Raw genomic sequence first — 19,090 nt, 5'->3', positions numbered from 1 at the left:
CAACACGTGGCATGGTGACGCCAACGTGTCAGCCGAGGTGCCACGTGCCCTGGTAGTTAAGCCGAGGTAATCTCAGAGAAGCCGAGGTCATCCCCGAAGATATCGGAATCCGAGATAAGGGACAAGAGTCCTAAGGCAAAGAGGGGACTTAACCAAGATAAGGATAAAGCTCTTAGGGAGTTTATCTTTATCTCTTAAAGAGTCCAGAGTAAACAGTAAATTGGAGGTCATAGAAGTCATACTTCTAGTGGGACTTGGATTGAGTATATTATAAAAGAGAGGCACCCCCGTGGGTCTAAGGTATGGAATTTATGTTTTGAGTATTCAGTTTAGTACTTGATTATCTTTGAGAGATATACTGACTTGATCGTCGGAGTGCCCCCGGGTGGAAGAACCACCGCCGGAACTTTTTCTTTCTGTTACAGGTTGCTAAAGCCATCTATTCTGCCTGTGCTCTCCAGCTAATCACTAAACGGGCAGGGTGGTCAGATTTTCACCCACACAATTTGGCGCCGTCTGTGGGAATCGAACAAAGAATAGATGGCCAGTAACGGACAACAGGAAAAAACTGGGGATGACGCTCCTACTGGAAGTGGCAGACCAATTGATCTTGACATTGAATGAGACAACCACAATACAGAAGCCCGTGACCAGGGTCACAGAGAGAACGATGTCATCCCAGAAGGCGACACGTCAAAAAAGACAAACCAAGGAAAGTACTATAACGAAGATAACCTCCAGGTATGGAGGGACAGGTGCTTACGAAGGGATGAGGAAGTAAAAGAACTGGCGAACAAGTTGTCAGACCTTCAGTCAGTCGTCAACTTCATGATGCAGAATAATGTTATGCAACCACCCTACCCGCTGCAAGATACGCCGATGCCAGCGACTAACACCCAGAAGGGTAGAGAAAAAACAATCCCCGAGGTCTCTCAACATACCAGGAGCGAAAGGCATTCTCACCGGCCTTCCAGGGAAGTCGGACGGGAAAAGCCGAGGCAAGAAGAGTCCCGAAGGACGCACCACATGAAGAATCCAGACCCCAAAGAACATCGACATGTTCAAGGGCAAGTACTCCACTTCGACACAACCCATGAAGAAAGGTCCAAACGGACCCACCACGAGGCCGAAAGCAGTGTACCAAAAAGACTAAAATCTAAAGACAGCCGAGCTCCAGGGAGGAGCAAAGAAGACTTAAGGGACTACCTCAAGAGGAGGCAGTAGAATGCAGAAGCCGAGGTAAACTCCCCAGTAAAACCGAAGACAGCCTTCTCGGTGGAACTGGAAAAATTCGAACCGCCCAAGAGATTCAGTATGCCGAGGTTTCAAATCTATGATGGTAAGTCAGATCCAAACTTTCATGTTGGGCTATACCTAAATTCAATGGCATTATATAGCGGGAACGAGCCGTTGCTCTGCAAAGTATTCCCCTCATCCTTTGGGGAAATTGCATCTGATTGGTTCCATAAGTTACCAAAAGGAAACATAAAGACATGGGAAGGCTTGGCCGAGATGTTTGTGGCCAGGTTCGTGACCAACAAGCTGCAACCCCTGAGGATTGATGCTTTAATGGCTCTAAGAATCACCAAGGAGGAAGGCCTTAGGGCCTATGCGAAGAGGTACTACGAGGTGTTCAACCGAATACCCGAATGCAACCAGGAAGTAGCAGTCGTGTCTTTCAAAAACGGCCTGAAAGATGACTGCCCACTACGGAAGTCTTTGGCAAAAACATTGCCAAAAAGCATGGAAGAACTCATGGCAAGAATTAAGAAATACGCCAGGGCCGAGGAAGATACATCGGGTAACAAAGAGGTGAAACAAGAAAAGGGAAACGGCTCGCCAAAGCGAGGCCGAGTCAACAATGGGCCGACCAAACAAGAAATAGAATTAAGAAATAAACAGGCGGTAACAACGGTATTCCGAATCCCAATCCATAAAATCTTAGATCGGATTCGAAATCAACCTTATTTCAGGGCTCCGGCAAGAGCACCGGGGGAATTCATGGGAAGGAACGTTGGTAGACGTTGTGCCTACCACAATGAAGAAGGGCATCCAACTCAAGGTTGCAGAGCCTTAAAAGCACACTTGGAGGACCTAGTAAGACAAGGCCTTCTGAGGGACCTGGTCGATGAGGCCAGAACAAGGGGAGAGCAGGCAAGGTTGCCTCAAGCACCAGCAGCACCCCCTCCCCTAGTACAGCTACCACAAGCAGGAGAACCGAGGGTGGTTAATGTGATTCACTCAAGGGTCAACGAAAACGAAATCAGAGGAGAAACCCAGAGGGTAAGACATTTACAGCATATCTACCAAGTCGGGGAAAAGAGACATCGGCCAGAAGAATGCCAAGGGCCAATGATAGCCTTTACTGAAGCCGACTTAGAACTGGTCCAACATCCGCATAATGATGCCTTGGTAGTATCCCTCCAGGTTGGGGAGTGCCAAGTAAAACGCATCCTAATAGATCAAGGCAGCTCCTGTGACATCATGTATGTCAGATGTTACAAAGAGCTAGGCCTTCACCCCGATGACCTAGAACAATCAAGCGGCCCGATGGTCGGCTTTAATGGAACACCGACATGGCCACTGGGTGCAACAAGCTTAGAAGTACAAGCCGGCACTAAAAAGATCAGGACGGAATTCCTGGTAATTGACACGCCCTCACCATACAACATCATCTTGGGAAGGCCGTGGTTGCATGCAATGGGGGCAGTTCCCTCGACGTTGCATCAACTACTCTGGTTCCCAACAGAGCATGGGATTGAAGAAGTCAGAGGGGATCAACTACAAGCCAAAAATTGCTCCATGGCAGCAATAAAATCCACCTGTAGTATACGGGAGCCAAAGAAAGCAGAAGTTGAAGATGAGGACATGGAAGTCCTAGAAAACGTCGGGAAAGAACCAGCCGAGAAAAGCGAAGAGGCGCTAAAGAAAATCCTCGTCCAGGAGGGCGACGAAGAACGATTTTTTCTTCTCGGCTCAGGCTTAGCTACAGAAGAGGAAAAAGAACTGGAAGATTTTTTAAGGGCAAACATAGAGGCGTTCACCTGGACACCTTATGAAATGCCTGGCATTGACCCCGAGGTCACTTGCCACAGTCTGAATGTCGACAGATCGGCAAAGCCTGTGATTCAACGAGCCAGAAGGCCGACATTAATGCACGTCGAAGCAGTAGAGGAAGAGGTAGACAGACTCCTTGAAGCCAGGGCCATCCGAGAAGTTCAGTACCCAACATGGCTGTCCAACACAATAGTAGTAAAAAAGAAGAATGGCAAGTGGAGGGTTTGTGTAGACTTTACCAGCCTCAACAAAGCTTGCCCCAAAGACAGCTTCCCTCTGCCCAAAATCGACCAACTGGTAGACGCCACTTCGGGACATGAAAGGATGAGTTTTTTAGACGCATACAGAGGGTACCACCAGATTGCTATGTACCCCCCAGATAAGGAGACGACCGCGTTCATCACCCCGAAAGGCCTGTACTGTTACAAGGTAATGCCTTTTGGGCTGAAAAACGCAGGAGCAACCTATCAGAGGTTAGTGACAAAGATGTTTAAACACCTGATTGGCAAAACAGTAAAAGTTTACATCGATGACATGGTCGTAAAGACCAAGGAATCAAAAGGTCATCTTGCCGACCTAAAAGAGGTCTTTGACATACTCAAAAGATATCGGCTCCGACTCAACGCCTCGAAGTGTGCCTTCGGAGTTGGGTCAGGTAAATTTCTAGGATATCTGGTAACAAGAAAGGGCATTGAGGCCAGCCCAGACCAAATCAAGGCCATCCTGGAACTACAGAGTCCGACATCGGCAAAGCAAGTTCAAGTGCTCACTGGAAGGGCCGCGGCCCTAAACTGATTCATCAGCAGAAGCTCAGACAAGTGCAGACCCTTCTTTAACCTGGTGAAAAAAGCCACAGACTTCCTATGGACAGAAGAATGTGAAGCTGCCTTAGCCGACCTAAAAAAGTACTTGACCACAACCCCGGTCCTTTCTAACCCAGTTCCAGGGGAGGAATTGTTTTTGTACTTAGCAGTCTCTGAACACGCAGTCAGTGCAGTGCTAATCCGAGAGGAAAAAGGGGAGCAGAAGGCTGTCTATTATGTAAGTAAGACTTTGGCTGACGCAGAAACAAGATACCTACCACTGGAAAAATTAATGCTAGCCTTGGTAATGGCTTCAAAGAAATTAAGCCATTACTTTCAGGCACACAAGATTGTGGTCCTAACAGAGCACCCACTGAAGTCCTTATTACATCAAGGAGACTTAACAGGAAGGATAGCAAAATGAGCAGTAACACTAGGCCAGTTTGACCTAGAATTTAGGCCAAGAACAGCAATAAAGGGCCAAGTTTTGGCCGACTTCGTCGCAGAACTCACACCTGAAGCCATCACACCTCGGGCTCCGTCGAGCCAAGATGAGCATCGCCCCAACAAGCAAAAAGAATCCCAGTCAAAGACAAAAAAGCAAGAGAAAGAAAAACTCAGACCATGCAGCATCTACATCGGCGATTCATTCAGACTATTCGTCGATGGAAGTTCAAACCGCCAGGGAGCAGGAGCAGGAGTACTGCTGATATCTCCAGATGGAGAAATTGTAGAACAGTCCATCCGTCTGGGGTTCAAAGCCTCCAATAATGAAGCAGAATATGAAGCATTAATTGCAGGGCTAAAGCTAGCAGCAGCAGCAGAGGCAGACGAGGTAATTGTTTTTTGTGATTCACAACTGATTGTTAACCAGTCAACAGGAGAATTTGCAGCCAGAGACGAAAGAATGTCGGCATATGCAAAGGAAGTCATCCGACTGGCAGCCCTATTCCAGAACTGCAGATTACTCCAAGTTAGCCAAGATGACAACACCCACGCCGACGCGTTAGCCAACCTGGCCAGTTCAATTCAAACTGGAAAAACAAGGACAATTATGATCGACTACATGTCGGCCCCGAGCATAGATAAACAGAGCACCGAACAAGAAGCAATGTGCGTGGGCTTTGGACCAAGCTGGATGGATGCAATCATTGCATTCCTAAAAGAGGGGAAGCTGCCAGAAGACCACAAAGAAGCACATAAAATTAGGCTGAAATTGGCCAGATTCAGTCTAATAGCGGAAGGCCATCTCTACAGGAGGTCCTTCACTGGACCACTTTTAAGGTGCGTACACCCTTTGCAGGTTGAAGATTTTCTTTACGAGATTCATGAAGGAATTTGTGGAAGCCATGCTGGGGGTAGATCGTTAGCCCACAGGGCCATTACCCAGGGGTATTGGTGGCCCTACATGCAAAAGGATGCCGAATCCTATGTAAAGAAGTGTGAACAATGTCAAAAGTTTGCACCTTTGATACATCAGCCAGCTGCCGACCTGAACCCAGTATCCAGCCCTTGGCCGTTTGCCCAATGGGGCATGGATCTGGTTGGACAACTTCCCCAGGCAACTGGGCAGAGAAAATACTTGCTGGTAGCAACAGACTACTTTACAAAATGGATAGAGGCAGAACCTCTTGCCAAAATCCGAGATGTGGACGTCAAGAATTTTATATGGAGAAATATTATCACCAGATTCGGGATTCCAAGAGCAATTGTTGCCGACAACGGAACACAGTTCGACAGCAAACTTATCAAAAACTTTTGTGCAAAATTCAAGATCAAGAATTATTTCTCAACACCAAGTTTTCCTCAAAGCAATGGGCAAGTAGAAGCATCAAACAAAGTAATCCTGGATGGAATAAAGAAGAGGCTGCAGGCAGCAAAAGGAAAGTGGGTGGACGAGTTGCCCAACGTACTTTGGGCATATCGGACTACGCCGAGAAGATCAACAGGAGAATCCCCCTTTGCCATAGCCTATGGCACAGAAGCAGTCATCCCATTAGAGATCGGCATCCCAGGGATCAGAACCCAGGGAGTAGAGAATGGCACCAATGACATACTCTTAGCCCGAGACCTGGATTTGTTGGAAGAACGAAGAGAGAAAGCTGCAATTCAGCTCGTAGTATACCAGCAACAGCTTGCCAGAGCTTACAACAAGAAGGTCAATCCAAGAGATTTTCAAGTTGGCGACCTAGTCCTAAGAAAAGTCGTCGGGAACAAGAAGGATCCCAGGGAAGGCAAGCTTGGCCCAAACTGGGAAGGACCCTACAGAATTACTTCAGTATTAGGCAATGGAGCTTATCGGCTTGAGGACAATAAGGGCAAAGCATTGCCCAGACCTTGGAACACTTGTAATTTGAAATTTTTCTATCATTAGATAAACATCATTGTTTGGCCGATATCATCAATAAAGTCTTTTCAGAATCCTTTCAACATATATGATTGACAAAATTATGCATTGATTGAAGACATATCAAACTCAGGCAAAGCTAAGCCGAGATTATTCCTTAATTCACTTGTTAAAATTTGTAGCAATTTACAAGTTGGAATTAAGCTGATTCCTTATCTTCACTTGTTGAAATTTGTAGCAATTTACAAGTTGAAGCTAAGCCGAGATTATTCCTTAATTCACTTGTTAAAATTTGTAGCAATTTACAAGTTGGAATTAAGCTGATTCCTTATCTTCACTTGTTGAAATTTGTAGCAATTTACAAGTTGAAGTTAAGCCGAGATTATTCCTTAATTCACTTGTTAAAATTTATAGCAATTTACAAGTTGGAATTAAGCTGATTCCTTATCTTCACTTGTTGAAATTTGTAGCAATTTACAAGTTGAAGCTAAGCCAAGATTATTCCTTAATTCACTTGTTAAAATTTGTAGCAATTTACAAGTTGGAATTAAGCTGATTCCTTATCTTCACTTGTTGAAATTTGTAGAAATTTACAAGTTGAAGTTAAGCCGAGTTTATTCCTTAATTCACTTGTTGAAATTTGTAGTAATTTACAAGTTAGAATTAAGCTGATTCCTTATCTTCACTTGTTGAAATTTGTAGCAATTTACAAGTTGAAGCTAAGCCGAGATTATTCCTTAATTCACTTGTTGAAATTTGTAGCAATTTACAAGTTGGAATTAAGCTAATTCCTTATCTTCACTTGTTGAAATTTGTAGCAATTTACAAGTTGAAGTTAAGCCGAGGCTATTCCTTAATTCACTTGTTGAAATTTGTAGCAATTTACAAGTTGGAATTAAGCTGATTCCTTGTCTTCACTTGTTGAAATTTGTAGCAATTTACAAGTTGAAGATGAGCCGAGGTTATTGCTTGAGTTCTCATAGCAATATGTGGGTTGTTTAAACCCTAGGGAAGATGCTTAACACTTGTTGAAATTTGTAGCAATTTACAAGTTTATGTTAAGCCGACATATGACCACCCGCTGAGGTATACAGAAAGTTACAGGTTAAAGTAAAAGCTGAGTATATTACTTGTTGAAATCTGTAGCAATTTACAAGTAGGTTAGACTAAGATTACCATTTAATACTTGTTAAGAATTGAGAAGAAGCTTGCAAAGTTTACATTCCGAAATACATGTTCTATACTTGTTGAAATTTGTGAAAAGTTTGCAGGTTAGTATCTTGCCGAAGTAAAAGTCTTATGGTTATACCCGAGATATGTAATCCCGAGAAGATTGCACAAAGAAAGCAACATGAGGAAGCATGCAAAAAATTTTCTAAGTACAAGATTATGCAGAAGCAGTCAACAGAATATCACAAGATTAAAACATCCAGAGGAAGAACTGTTGCAGTTACATATTGAAAAAATCACGTCGGCCAAAAGAAGGAGTTTTGCATTATCCAGAAAGTAAAAAAGTACAAAGTGCAAAGTACAGAAAAAGAAGGAAAAAGTACAAAGGACAATTTTCTCAAGATTCTTCACTGTTAGCCACTGCAGGGACTGGGACCTCGGACGACTCTGGTGGTACCTCGTCGGCTACTTTTTCCGCTTGTATCTCGGCATCAATCTCTGCGATTGTATTCTCCACACTTCTTTCTACCAAAAGAAGATTTGACGATAGCTGCCCAGTGGCAGTCTCCTTGGGTGCCCCCCGAACTTCATCACCCTCCTCATCCAAAGTTAAGTCCATAACCTGCTCAGCAGGAGGAGGGGACTTGGCCTCGGCAGCATCCTTGGGTTTTCTCACCAAGGCCTCACCATCATCTTTTTCTTCATCTTCATCCACGGCATCGGCCTCAGACTCTGATTCACCTTCAGGAGGAGGTGGAGGAAATGGTAAAGGAATAGCGTCGGCCTGACGCAATGGCGAGTCAGCAGGAAGATCAAGCTTCTTTATCAAGGACATCCAACCAAGAGAAAATCCCCTGTTGCATGCCTGCCTGACTTGAAGCTTGTAGTCTTCTGCGACGTCGGCCATGCCTTGAGCATAGGCCTTTTCATCGGCCTCTTTGACTTCGGCCTCTTTGGTGACCAGAGCCTGCTGGAGTTCTTTCTCCGCCTGGGCCTTCCTAGCCTCAGCCTCTCTTTTCTCGGCTTTAGCTACTTTTTTAACAGCTTCAGCAGCTTCGGCCTTCTCAAGAGCTAAAGTTTGGACTTTCGTTGCAGCCTCGGCCTGATCCTCCAGTTTTTTCATTTTTGCTTCAAGGGACTTTATCTCTCTCTTCATTGAAGATGCTTCCCTCTTCATATCAACCAATCTTTGACGATTTTCAAAGGATTGCATTGAAAATGAATGGGCGTGTTGGATAGCCTGAATGAAAACAGAAGTGTCAGCAAATTTTCTTAGAAAGAAACAGAAGGAAAAAACACAAATACAAACAGAAATACTTACATGAACAGAATGTTGGAGCATGAGAGCATAATTCTCATACTCACTAAGCTTAGCATTTCGCTCCAAATCATTTGGAAGGAGAAGAGCAGTGCTAAGGGCGACACCAACGTTAATATCGTCGGCACTTTCACTGGCCATGATAGGCCTGTCCTCCAGGGTTAGTTCAGGAGCCCATGGAACATCGGGCTTCCTTGGCGCCGAGGTCGTCGCAGACGATGACCTTGGCCTCTTTGATTGTGTAGACCCTGAGGGTTGGCCCTCAGCAGACCTCTTGGCTGAAGTAGAGGCTGATTTTTTACTTTCTGCTAGTTTAGAAATCGGCAAAGCATCCTCAGCCTCGGCATCTGTAGCCTTGACCTTAGGCTGAGCCTTTTTAACTCTCTTTGGTTTAGGTGGGAGCATTGATTGCGTTGGTGCGGCTTCGGCGTCAGTTGGAAGATCGGCGAGAAGGTCTTGAACGACAGGCCTTGGACGAACCATCTCGGCAGTCTTTACAAGCCTTCGTCGACGTTTACGTTCAGGAATTGGTATTAAGTAGGGGGCCGAAGTTGATGGAAGATCGGCTGGGTCAGATGTGGACTCTTGATCTGTTCGGGATGTAGAAGCAGTTAAGGTTGTGGCTGTGGATGGAGAAAGACTCTTTTTCCTTTTTCTTGGGACGTCGGGTAAAGTGGATTTGTATGTAGGGATGAAGTTTAGTAACAGTGGGGCCTTTCGTTTATGGATTGGAAGGTTAAGGAGTGTTCTTAGATCTGTTCCTGGGAAGAAGGATTGACGAAAATTTTTCGATGGCTGATGAAGATCTGCAGGACAAAAAAACAGACGTCAGAAACAGAAAAGTATTAAGGACTTAAATAAAAAACAACTAAGTGTTGACTCAGGGCTCTTACTCTTGCCCTCTGTAATTGTTCGAGGAAGAGGGTGGAGGTGGACATCTTCATCTGGGCCAAATTCCCAATTTCCAGAAGCAATGAGAAAATCATCTCCAGCCCCCTTGTTGGAGTCTGGGAGGTCGGCTACGATTTTGTACTGAGTAGATCTCGGTTTAAGGTAATAAACGAAACCCCTATCCTTCAGGTCAAGAGGGCACATGGTATAGCAGTATTGAAGGTCGGCCAGGGTAATTCTAAGGTTCTCTTGCCTAGCTAAAGCTATAATACCATTAATCACCCTATAGGAGTTAATAGTAAGTTGCATGGGGTTCAGCTTATAGAAATAAAGAACATGACGGAAAAGGGGATGAAGTGGAAGCCGGAGTCCACATTCGGTGAAAGCTACTATAGGAAAGGGCATCGTATGGTCTGTGAGCATGATGGTATCACTGTCCCCAGCCAGTTTAAGATGAACATCGGCGGGGATAGAGAATTCCTGCCTAAAGTATTCAAGTTTTGTTGGGGTGTTTACCCTGTGCCTCCACATACCTATTATGTCAATTTAAAATATGTTTCAGAAGATGGGCGTTTTTAGGAAGGGTTACAAGAACCTCGGTAAAGATCTAAGAAATGACTGATAAGGCTTATTTCAGTTTTCCCTAAATTTGAAGGTTCTACGTACAAATCCCAAACCTAAGAACTATGAAGATCAAGATTGAAGGCACAGATCTGGGGCAGATACAAAAAAGAGAAAACAAAGACGAAGTTTCAGATTCAAGAACAGAGGTATAGCTCTCAGAAACAATAGAGATACAGGGAAGAAAAAAGAATCAAGAACAATGGCAAAGAGAATGGTGAAAAAGTATAGAAGTTCAAGGTATAGCCACAAATTCAAGATACAAATAAATCCAAGGCTTCGAACAAGATCAGTAATGGCAACAGGCAGACAAAAGCACATAAAGAGAAATCAACATTGAAGGGAATGAATCTTACCGGAACGAATGGAGCCGGGGCAATGTTCGCCGAGCTCAGAAACCGGTTGCAGCAGCAAAAAAGGCTTCGTAAGAATGAGGGATTAAGAGCAGTTCCAGAAGAGAGATCGAAGCAATGGCAGATTCGAAGAAGAAAGAACTTACAGAGAGAGACAGAGCGAGAAGACAGAATGAAAAAGTGAAGGAAAGATAGAGGCAAAAGAAAAGTTTTGTCAAAAATGTGAAACGGCGGCAAAATTAGGGCAATTATTACGCCTAGAGCAACGCACGCGTCAGACGGCGCAGACGAACGAACAGACAGCCTTCAGGCGCGTCACTAACACGCTCCAATGAATACAAAACACGTGAAAAGAACAGTTTGATATGCATGACAGCTCATGCGCGTGGGAGAATACGACCAAAGCCTTGTTCTCCGAAGGGAACACGTCGGCTGAAAGTAGATAATCTTGGCTAATCAGTTTTTGAGCCATTACTCAGAAAAGAAGTGACAAAATATCGGAATAGGTTCCATCACCTCAGAATGCCGAGGTAATAGAACCTAGGGGGCAGTTGTGGAGATATATTTTCTGAATACCAACACGTGGCATGGTGACGCCGACGTGTCAGCCGAGGTGCCACGTGCCCTGGTAGTTAAGCCGAGGTAATCTCGGAGAAGCCGAGGTCATCCCCGAAGATATCGGAATCCGAGATAAGGGACAAGAGTCCTAAGGCAAAGAGGGGACTTAACCAAGATAAGGATAAAGCTCTTAGGGAGTTTATCTTTATCTCTTAAAGAGTCCAGAGTAAATAGTAAATTAGAGGTCATAGAAGTCATACTTCTAGTGGGACTTGGATTGAGTATATTATAAAAGAGAGGCACCCCCGTGGGTCTAAGGTATGGAATTTATGTTTTGAGTATTCAGTTTAGTACTTGATTATCTTTGAGAGATATACTGACTTGATCGTCGGAGTGCCCCCGGGTGGAAGAACCACCGCCGGAACTTTTTCTTTCTGTTACAGGTTGCTAAAGCCATCTATTCTGCCTGTGCTCTCCAGCTGATCACTAAACGGGCAGTGTGGTCAGATTTTCACCCACGCAATATATATATATATATATTCAATTTTAACACATAAGAAAATTAGAAATGAGAAGTTTAAGATAGTCCCTATTATATAGATATTCATTCCTGTTTGGCATGTTTCCATTTTTTGAAAAATACTTCAAAGTTGTTTGGCCAGCTGTTTCAGAAATTTGTTTTTAAAAAGAACAACCAGTTTTTAACAAAAAAAGAAAAAAGAAAAAAAAAGAGCTTAATTCCTTGGTAGTTATCAGCATCTGATGGTGAAAAAGGAATAATCAGGTGCAGTTTGGGGTCCATACTAGTATATATATGAATTAGGATCCTCTACTAGCACTCTCTCCTTACCTTTCTACTTATAATAGTGAAGATGTATCTTAAGATGATTCAACGATTCAGATTGACTATTTTATAAATAAATAAAATGTTTTTAAAAATGTTTTTTTTTTTAAATAATCAGATCTAGACCGTTAGATCATCCTATAGTGCATCTCTACTATTGCAAGTAGGAAGGGAAAGAGAGAGTGAAAGTAGAGGATCTGGACTTGTATATGAGAGAATTGTAACTAACTTTATGCTATTGATTTAGATAAGGACTACATTTTTTAGGAAAAATTATAAATAAGTTAAATTATAGAGAAATTATTGCATTATGGATTAAAAAAAAAATTTGTGATGCAACTCTAATACATAATGAGAAGTTACACCACTATTAAAAGGAAACTACGTACGGATGGAATAAGGAGAAGATAATTATCAATATATGAGGAGGTGTAACCCTTATACTCTTTTATTTGTACCTAGTTGCATTTTAACAATCTTTTATTTGTACCATATTATAAACATACTTATACCTCTCATATATTAGTATTTTTTTTTCCTTTTCTTTCACCTACAAGTAGTTCTTGTACTAAAGTGCAAATAATGGTCCACAATTTCTCCATTCTTGTTTGGGTAAATTACAAATATATTTTTTGAGATTTGTTTAAAATACAGATTATCTCTTGTAATTTAAAAAATTATAAATATTCCGTTATTAAAATTTTTTATCTAACAGAATCAACTAAAAAAAATAAAATTTATATTCTTCTCCTACATAATAATAAAATTAATTAAATTATTAATTGAAACATATTTCTTACATCATTAAAAACTGATAATTACTTGATGATTTATTAATAAAACTGATAATTTTTATGAAATTAAAAATATCAAGAGATAGAATATAATTTTTAAAATCACAAAAAAATAATTCACGTTTTAATTAAATTTCAGAAAGTATATTTACTATTTGTCATTTTTGTTTTTTACATCTCATGTGTAGTAGGTGTTGTACTTCGCAGTGGTGTACTTCTTTCAACGTTTTAGTTAAAAAAAAAAAAAAAATTGAGACTGCTTTAAAAATCTAGCCGTTACATCCATAAATGCGTTGGATTTTTTTTCAAAGTATTTATCTTATTTTGATTTATAATAGTTTATTTATTATTATTGTACCAGTTGAGGAAGCAGTGTGGTGGTTGTGTTTTTATAATAGAACTCAATTTGAGTCTTATTTTAATAATTTTAACAATTCAATTTTTAGAAGATATTAAATTAAATATAAATTTGATTCGAGCAAATGACTGTTAATATTTAATCAACTTAAAATTTTATAAAAATATTATATTTAACATATTCTAAAAAATAAATAATTCAAATTATCGAAATAAAATTCAAATCCAAAATTAGCCCCATTATGCGAATAATGGTGACAGCCCACACTATTCGACGGATTTCATTATTCATAACAACAATGATTCATCCCACTAAAAATATCACCACTAATAGCACTAATGCATTAAAAAAGTAAAAAAAAATAAAATAAAATACAACTCCAAGACCAAAACATCACATCATTAATGGCGGGACCCACTGCCACTTAATTAGTGGGAGCACTAATTAGTGCTCCCAAGCATTTTTCTATTCATAAAGCGTAATGCTGTACTCTTGGCTAATCATCTTTTATTAGCGACATTCATTTATAAATTTTTCTAAATTTATTTATATTTTATCTAGTTTAAATTATTTTTTTATGTTTCAGTAAGTTATATGAGTGACATAATTATCAAAATACTCATAATAATAATAGGGTAAAGTGCGTATTAATATTTACATTGAAATGTTCCGTAATGTGAGCATTCACACTATCAAATTTATTTAATGTGAATGTTTATATTATCAAGTTATTAAGGGTTCAAAAAATATGTATAAGGGTAAAATAATCCAAAATATCTTTAAAATGATAATTATGATTTGATAAATCAAATGTTCAAAATAATATGACTTATTGAAATATAAAAATGTGCTATGAATTAATTAGAATACAAGTACTGTTGGAAATGGTAGAAAAAATTCTCGGTAAAATCAGAATTTTTTCTCAAGTTTGGTCTATTTTTTAGGTGGGCCCCGAGCGTCGATTTACTCGGGTCAAAGTGGTAACGCGTTCTATGCCGCGTTGCGATTCACGTGGTATATTTGGTTGCTCAAAACCATTACTGAGTGAATAGGAAATTGAAGCCAAAGTGTGCTCCATGGAAATAGAGTTTTGGTAGAAATTCCTTAAGGTTGTAAATTGGCTTGTCCCACATTGATTTGGTGGGAAGTTTTGAAAGGGTTTATAAAGCTTGGGTGAGATACTTGGGGTGTGCCCCAAGGGGTACCCAAGTGTTTTAGAGGGAGAGGTTATGGGCTAGACCCATTGGACCCAAAAATCACCACACGCGCGCGCGCGTGCCACCGCCATCGTACGTCCAATTGGGCGGGCTGGGCCTGGGCGTGGGTGCGTGGTTGGGTTGGGCTTGTTCGGCTTGATATTAATCTTTTTGGGTAAAAAACATTTGAATTTAATTTTATTTTTTATTAAAATAAAATCCAGAATTCAAATTAAACTGGTTTGGATTTACTGTTCATCCAAACAGGGCCATTCCCGTTTTCAAACAGAATTAACCCAACAGATTCAAAATCTGTTTAAATTCGAAACTAACAGGTTTCATACCTGTTCAAATTCAAAACTAACAGGTTTCATACCTGTTCAAATTCAAAACCAAGAGCCACCTTTACATCTATAAATAAACTAGCCTCCCATTTGGATTAATCTCGAATTTTTGTACTCCATCCTATGCTTTAAATCTCTGCATTTTTCTGCATTTTATTTCTGAAAGAAAGAGTGTAAACACTTTGTGTGTTCGACGAACGATTAAATTGTAGTGCTGCTTTTATTTGTTGATAAGATCATTTTATCCTGGGAGATAGACGTCCAAATTCTGAAAGCACCGTGGAGAGGACAAATATGTGTTAAGGACACAGTGTTAAACACTGGACTTGATCAGAAAAGTTATTCAGATAAATTAACCAAGTAAGTTGTTTAATTTTATTCTGTTTTTATATGTTTATTTAATCAGATTTTATTTTTTGTTTTTGTAACAAAATAAAATCTGTGATTTTATTATTTATTTATTATTTAGAGTTGATTTTTGTAATCAAACATATTCTCTCATTTTCTTTATTTCTTTATATTCTTGTTGTTGTTTTGTACACAACAGAATTTAATCTATTTAAATACAGTGAAGATTGTTCGACAATCTTAAGACAAAATCTTTTTTGGTATCTTCATTATATTTAATTTTCTGTGTTTTCAAAGTAATATTCTGGTTGGAAAAACAAATAGTGATTTATGCTATTTGACAAATAGTAGTAATATACTGTCTCTTTTCTTTGACAACTAGTAGTAATATACTGGTGTCATTAACAATTGCAGAATATTATTTGATATTACAGAAAATTATTGTGAAATTTTATTTTTCTAGTTTCAGTAACACAGAAAATAAAATTATTTTGTTGCTATAATTTATTTTCTGGTTTTAGTAACTAGAAAATTAATTTGTGTTTTAATTTTTTCTGATTTTTGTAATCAGAGATTATGGCTACTACAACTAAAACTGCATCTGGCAGTGGTACTCCTATTGTTACACCTACATCGGTCCCCATCCAGAACCATGTTCATGTACCAATCAATCATGGAGAAAAATCGAAAAAATTTAACGGTACCGAGTTTAAGAGATGGCAGCAGAAGATGATGTTCTATCTTACGACTCTTAATTTGGCTCGGTTTCTCCATGAAGAGGCTCCAGCACTTAAAGAGGGTGAAAGTGATCAGCAAGTTGTTGCCGTTGTAGATGCTTGAAAACATTCAGATTTCCTGTGCAGAAACTACATCCTGAATGGCCTTGACAATATGCTGTATAATGTATACAGTCCTCTAAAGACAGCAAAAGAATTGTGGGATTCTTTGGAGAAGAAATACAAGACAGAAGATGCCGGCACTAAGAAATTTGTCGTCGGTAAATTTCTGGATTTTGTTATAGTAGACTCCCAAATGGTAATATCTCAAGTTCAAAGTTTTCAAATAATTTTGCATGATATTCATTCAGAAGGTATGTCTCTTAGCGAGTCATTCCAAGTCGCTGCTTTAGTGGAAAAGTTACCACCGGCTTGGAAAGATTTCAAAAATTATTTAAAACATAAACGCAAAGAGATGACTATGGATGAATTGATTGTAAGATTAAGAATTGAGGAAGATAACCGAAAGGCTGAAAAGAGGAATGGGAAAAAACCCATTGAGTCCAAGGCTAATGTGGTTGAACGAGTTCATAAACCACATAACAAAAAGAGGCAGTTTACTGGAGATGGTCCTAAACAAGGCGACAACAATGGCAACAAGAAGTTCAAAGGAAAATGCTATAACGGTGGCAAAACTGGACATCGAGCTTCTGACTGCCGCCGCCCTAAGAAGGATCATGGAAGTACAAGTAAGAAGACCACCAATCAAGCCAATGTAACAGAATTGGATTACATCTCTGATGGAGTGAATGACATCAACCTTTCTGCTGTGGTGTCTGAGGCTAACTTGGTTGGAAATCCCAAAGAGTGGTGGGTTGACACTGGAGCAACTCGTCACATTTGTGCAGACAAGAAGATGTTCACTACCTACAATGAGGCTGCAAATGGTGAACAACTTTTCATGGGAAATTCTTCTACTTCTACTGTGGCTAGACAAGGAAAAGTTATCTTGAAGATGACATCAGGGAAAGAACTGACCCTCAACAACGTACTGCATGTACCTGACATCCGGAAGAATTTAGTTTCTGGTTCTTTGTTAAGTAAAAATGATTTTAGGCTTGTCTTTGAGTCTGATAAATTTGTATTAACAAAGAGTGGTATGTATGTTGGTAAGGGATACATGAGTGATGGTCTTTTTAAGTTGAATATAATGACAGTTGTACCAAAAATTGCTATGAATAAGAATAACATATCTTTTGTTTATATTCTTGAGTCAAATTTATGGCATGGTGGATTAGGACATGTGAATTTTGATTCTTTGCGTAGATTAATTGGTTTAGATCATATACCAAAGTTTGAAATTAACCCTAATCATAAATATAAAATTTGTGTAGAAGCGAAACTAACTAAGGCTCCATTTAAATCGGTTGAAAGAAAAACCGAACCTCTAGAATTAATTCATACTGATGTATGTGATTTAAAATTTATTCAAACTAGAGGAGGCAAAAAGTATTTCATAACATTTATCGATGATTGCACAAGATATTATTATGTTTATTTACTTAGAAGTAAAGATGAAGCCTTAGAAATGTTTAAACTCTACAAAACAGAAGTTGAAAATCAACTTGGTAAAACCATTAAAATGGTTAGAAGTGATAGGGGTAGTGAATATGATGCACCATTAAATGAATTTTGTGCACAACATGGCATTATTCACCAAACTACAGCCCCTTATTCTCCACAGCAAAATGGAATTGCTGAAAGGAAGAATAGAACCCTCAAAGAAATGATGAATGCCATGTTACTAAGTTCAAGTTTACCACAGAACTTGTGGGGGGAAGCAATATTGTCTGCTAATTATGTTCTTAATAGAATACCCCACAAGAAAACCAACAGCACTCCTTATAAATTGTGGAAAGGTCGACCACCTTCCTACAAATACTTAAAAGTGTGGGGGTGTTTGGCAAAAATTAAAGTTCCTGCTCCTAAAGAGACTAAGATTGGACCAAAAACAGTAGACTGTGTGTTTATTGGTTATGCTCAGAATAGTAGTGCATATTAGTTTCTGACTTATAAATCAGAAATACCTGATATAAATGTGAACACTATTATAGAGTCAAGGAATGCTGTGTTTTTTGAACATGTCTTTCCTTACAAGAAAGGACAGGAATTAAGTTCACAGAAAAGAACTTATGATTGTACACAAAGTCAAGAGACTAATGACCATCAAACACAAGAGACTAGTAATAGTCTCGACCAACAGGATTTAACTAATGATGAACCAAGACAAAGTAAGAGAGCGAGAACATCAAAATCCTTTGGTCCAGATTTTCTGACATACTTGTTAGAAAATGAACCTCAAAGCTTTAAGGCATCAATGACAGGTCCTGAAGCACCTTTGTGGAAAGAGGCTGTTAATAATGAAATTGAATCCATTATGCAAAATCATACTTAGGAATTGGTGGATCTTCCACCAGGTTCTAAACCTCTTGGATATAAATGGATATTCAAGAGAAAAATGAAAGCAGATGGTTCAATTGACAAGTATAAAGCAAGACTTGTTGTTAAAGGTTACAGACAAAAGGAAGGTCTGGACTATTTTGATACATATTCCCCTGTGACAAGAATAACATCCATTCGCATGCTTATTTCTATAGCAGCGTTGTTTTATTTAGAAATACATCAAATGGATGTTAAGACAGCTTTCTTAAATGGTGATCTAAATGAAGAGATCTATATGGAGCAACCCGAAGGGTTTGTAGTATCAGGACAAGAAAAGAAAGTTTGTCGACTTGTAAAATCCCTTTATGGATTAAAACAAGCACCTAAGCAATGGCATGAAAAATTTGATCATGCAATGTTTACTAATGGGTTTAAGATAAACGAATGTGACAAATGCGTCTATGTTAAAAACACTGACCAATGATATGTCATAGTTTGTCTTTATGTGGATGACATGCTTATCATTAGAAGCAGTCAAGACATGATCAAATCAACTAAGCAAATGCTTAACAAAAGATTTGATATGAAAGATATGGGGGTCGCAGATGTTATATTAGGAATGAAAATTACTAAAACATCTGACAGATATGCATTATCTCAATCACATTATATTGAGAAAATTCTTGGTAAATTTATCAAGGATGATATGAATTTAGCTAGAACACCTGTAGACGTCAATCTTTATTTATTGAAAAATAAAGGTGATGCAGTGTCTCAGTTAATATGAATTTAGCTAGAACACCTGTACTCGTCTTGATATAGCTTATGCTATCAGTAAATTGAGTAGGTACACTAGTAACCCCGGAGAAGACCATTGGAAAGCGATCATTCGGGTTCTTAGATATCTAAGATTCACTCGTGATCATGGTT

The sequence above is a fragment of the Camellia sinensis genome, chromosome 4, assembly GCF_055761805.1.
Source record: "Camellia sinensis isolate YWXY chromosome 4, ASM5576180v1, whole genome shotgun sequence".
NCBI lineage: Eukaryota > Viridiplantae > Streptophyta > Magnoliopsida > Ericales > Theaceae > Camellia > Camellia sinensis.
Note: the sequence above shows the minus strand (reverse complement) of the source record.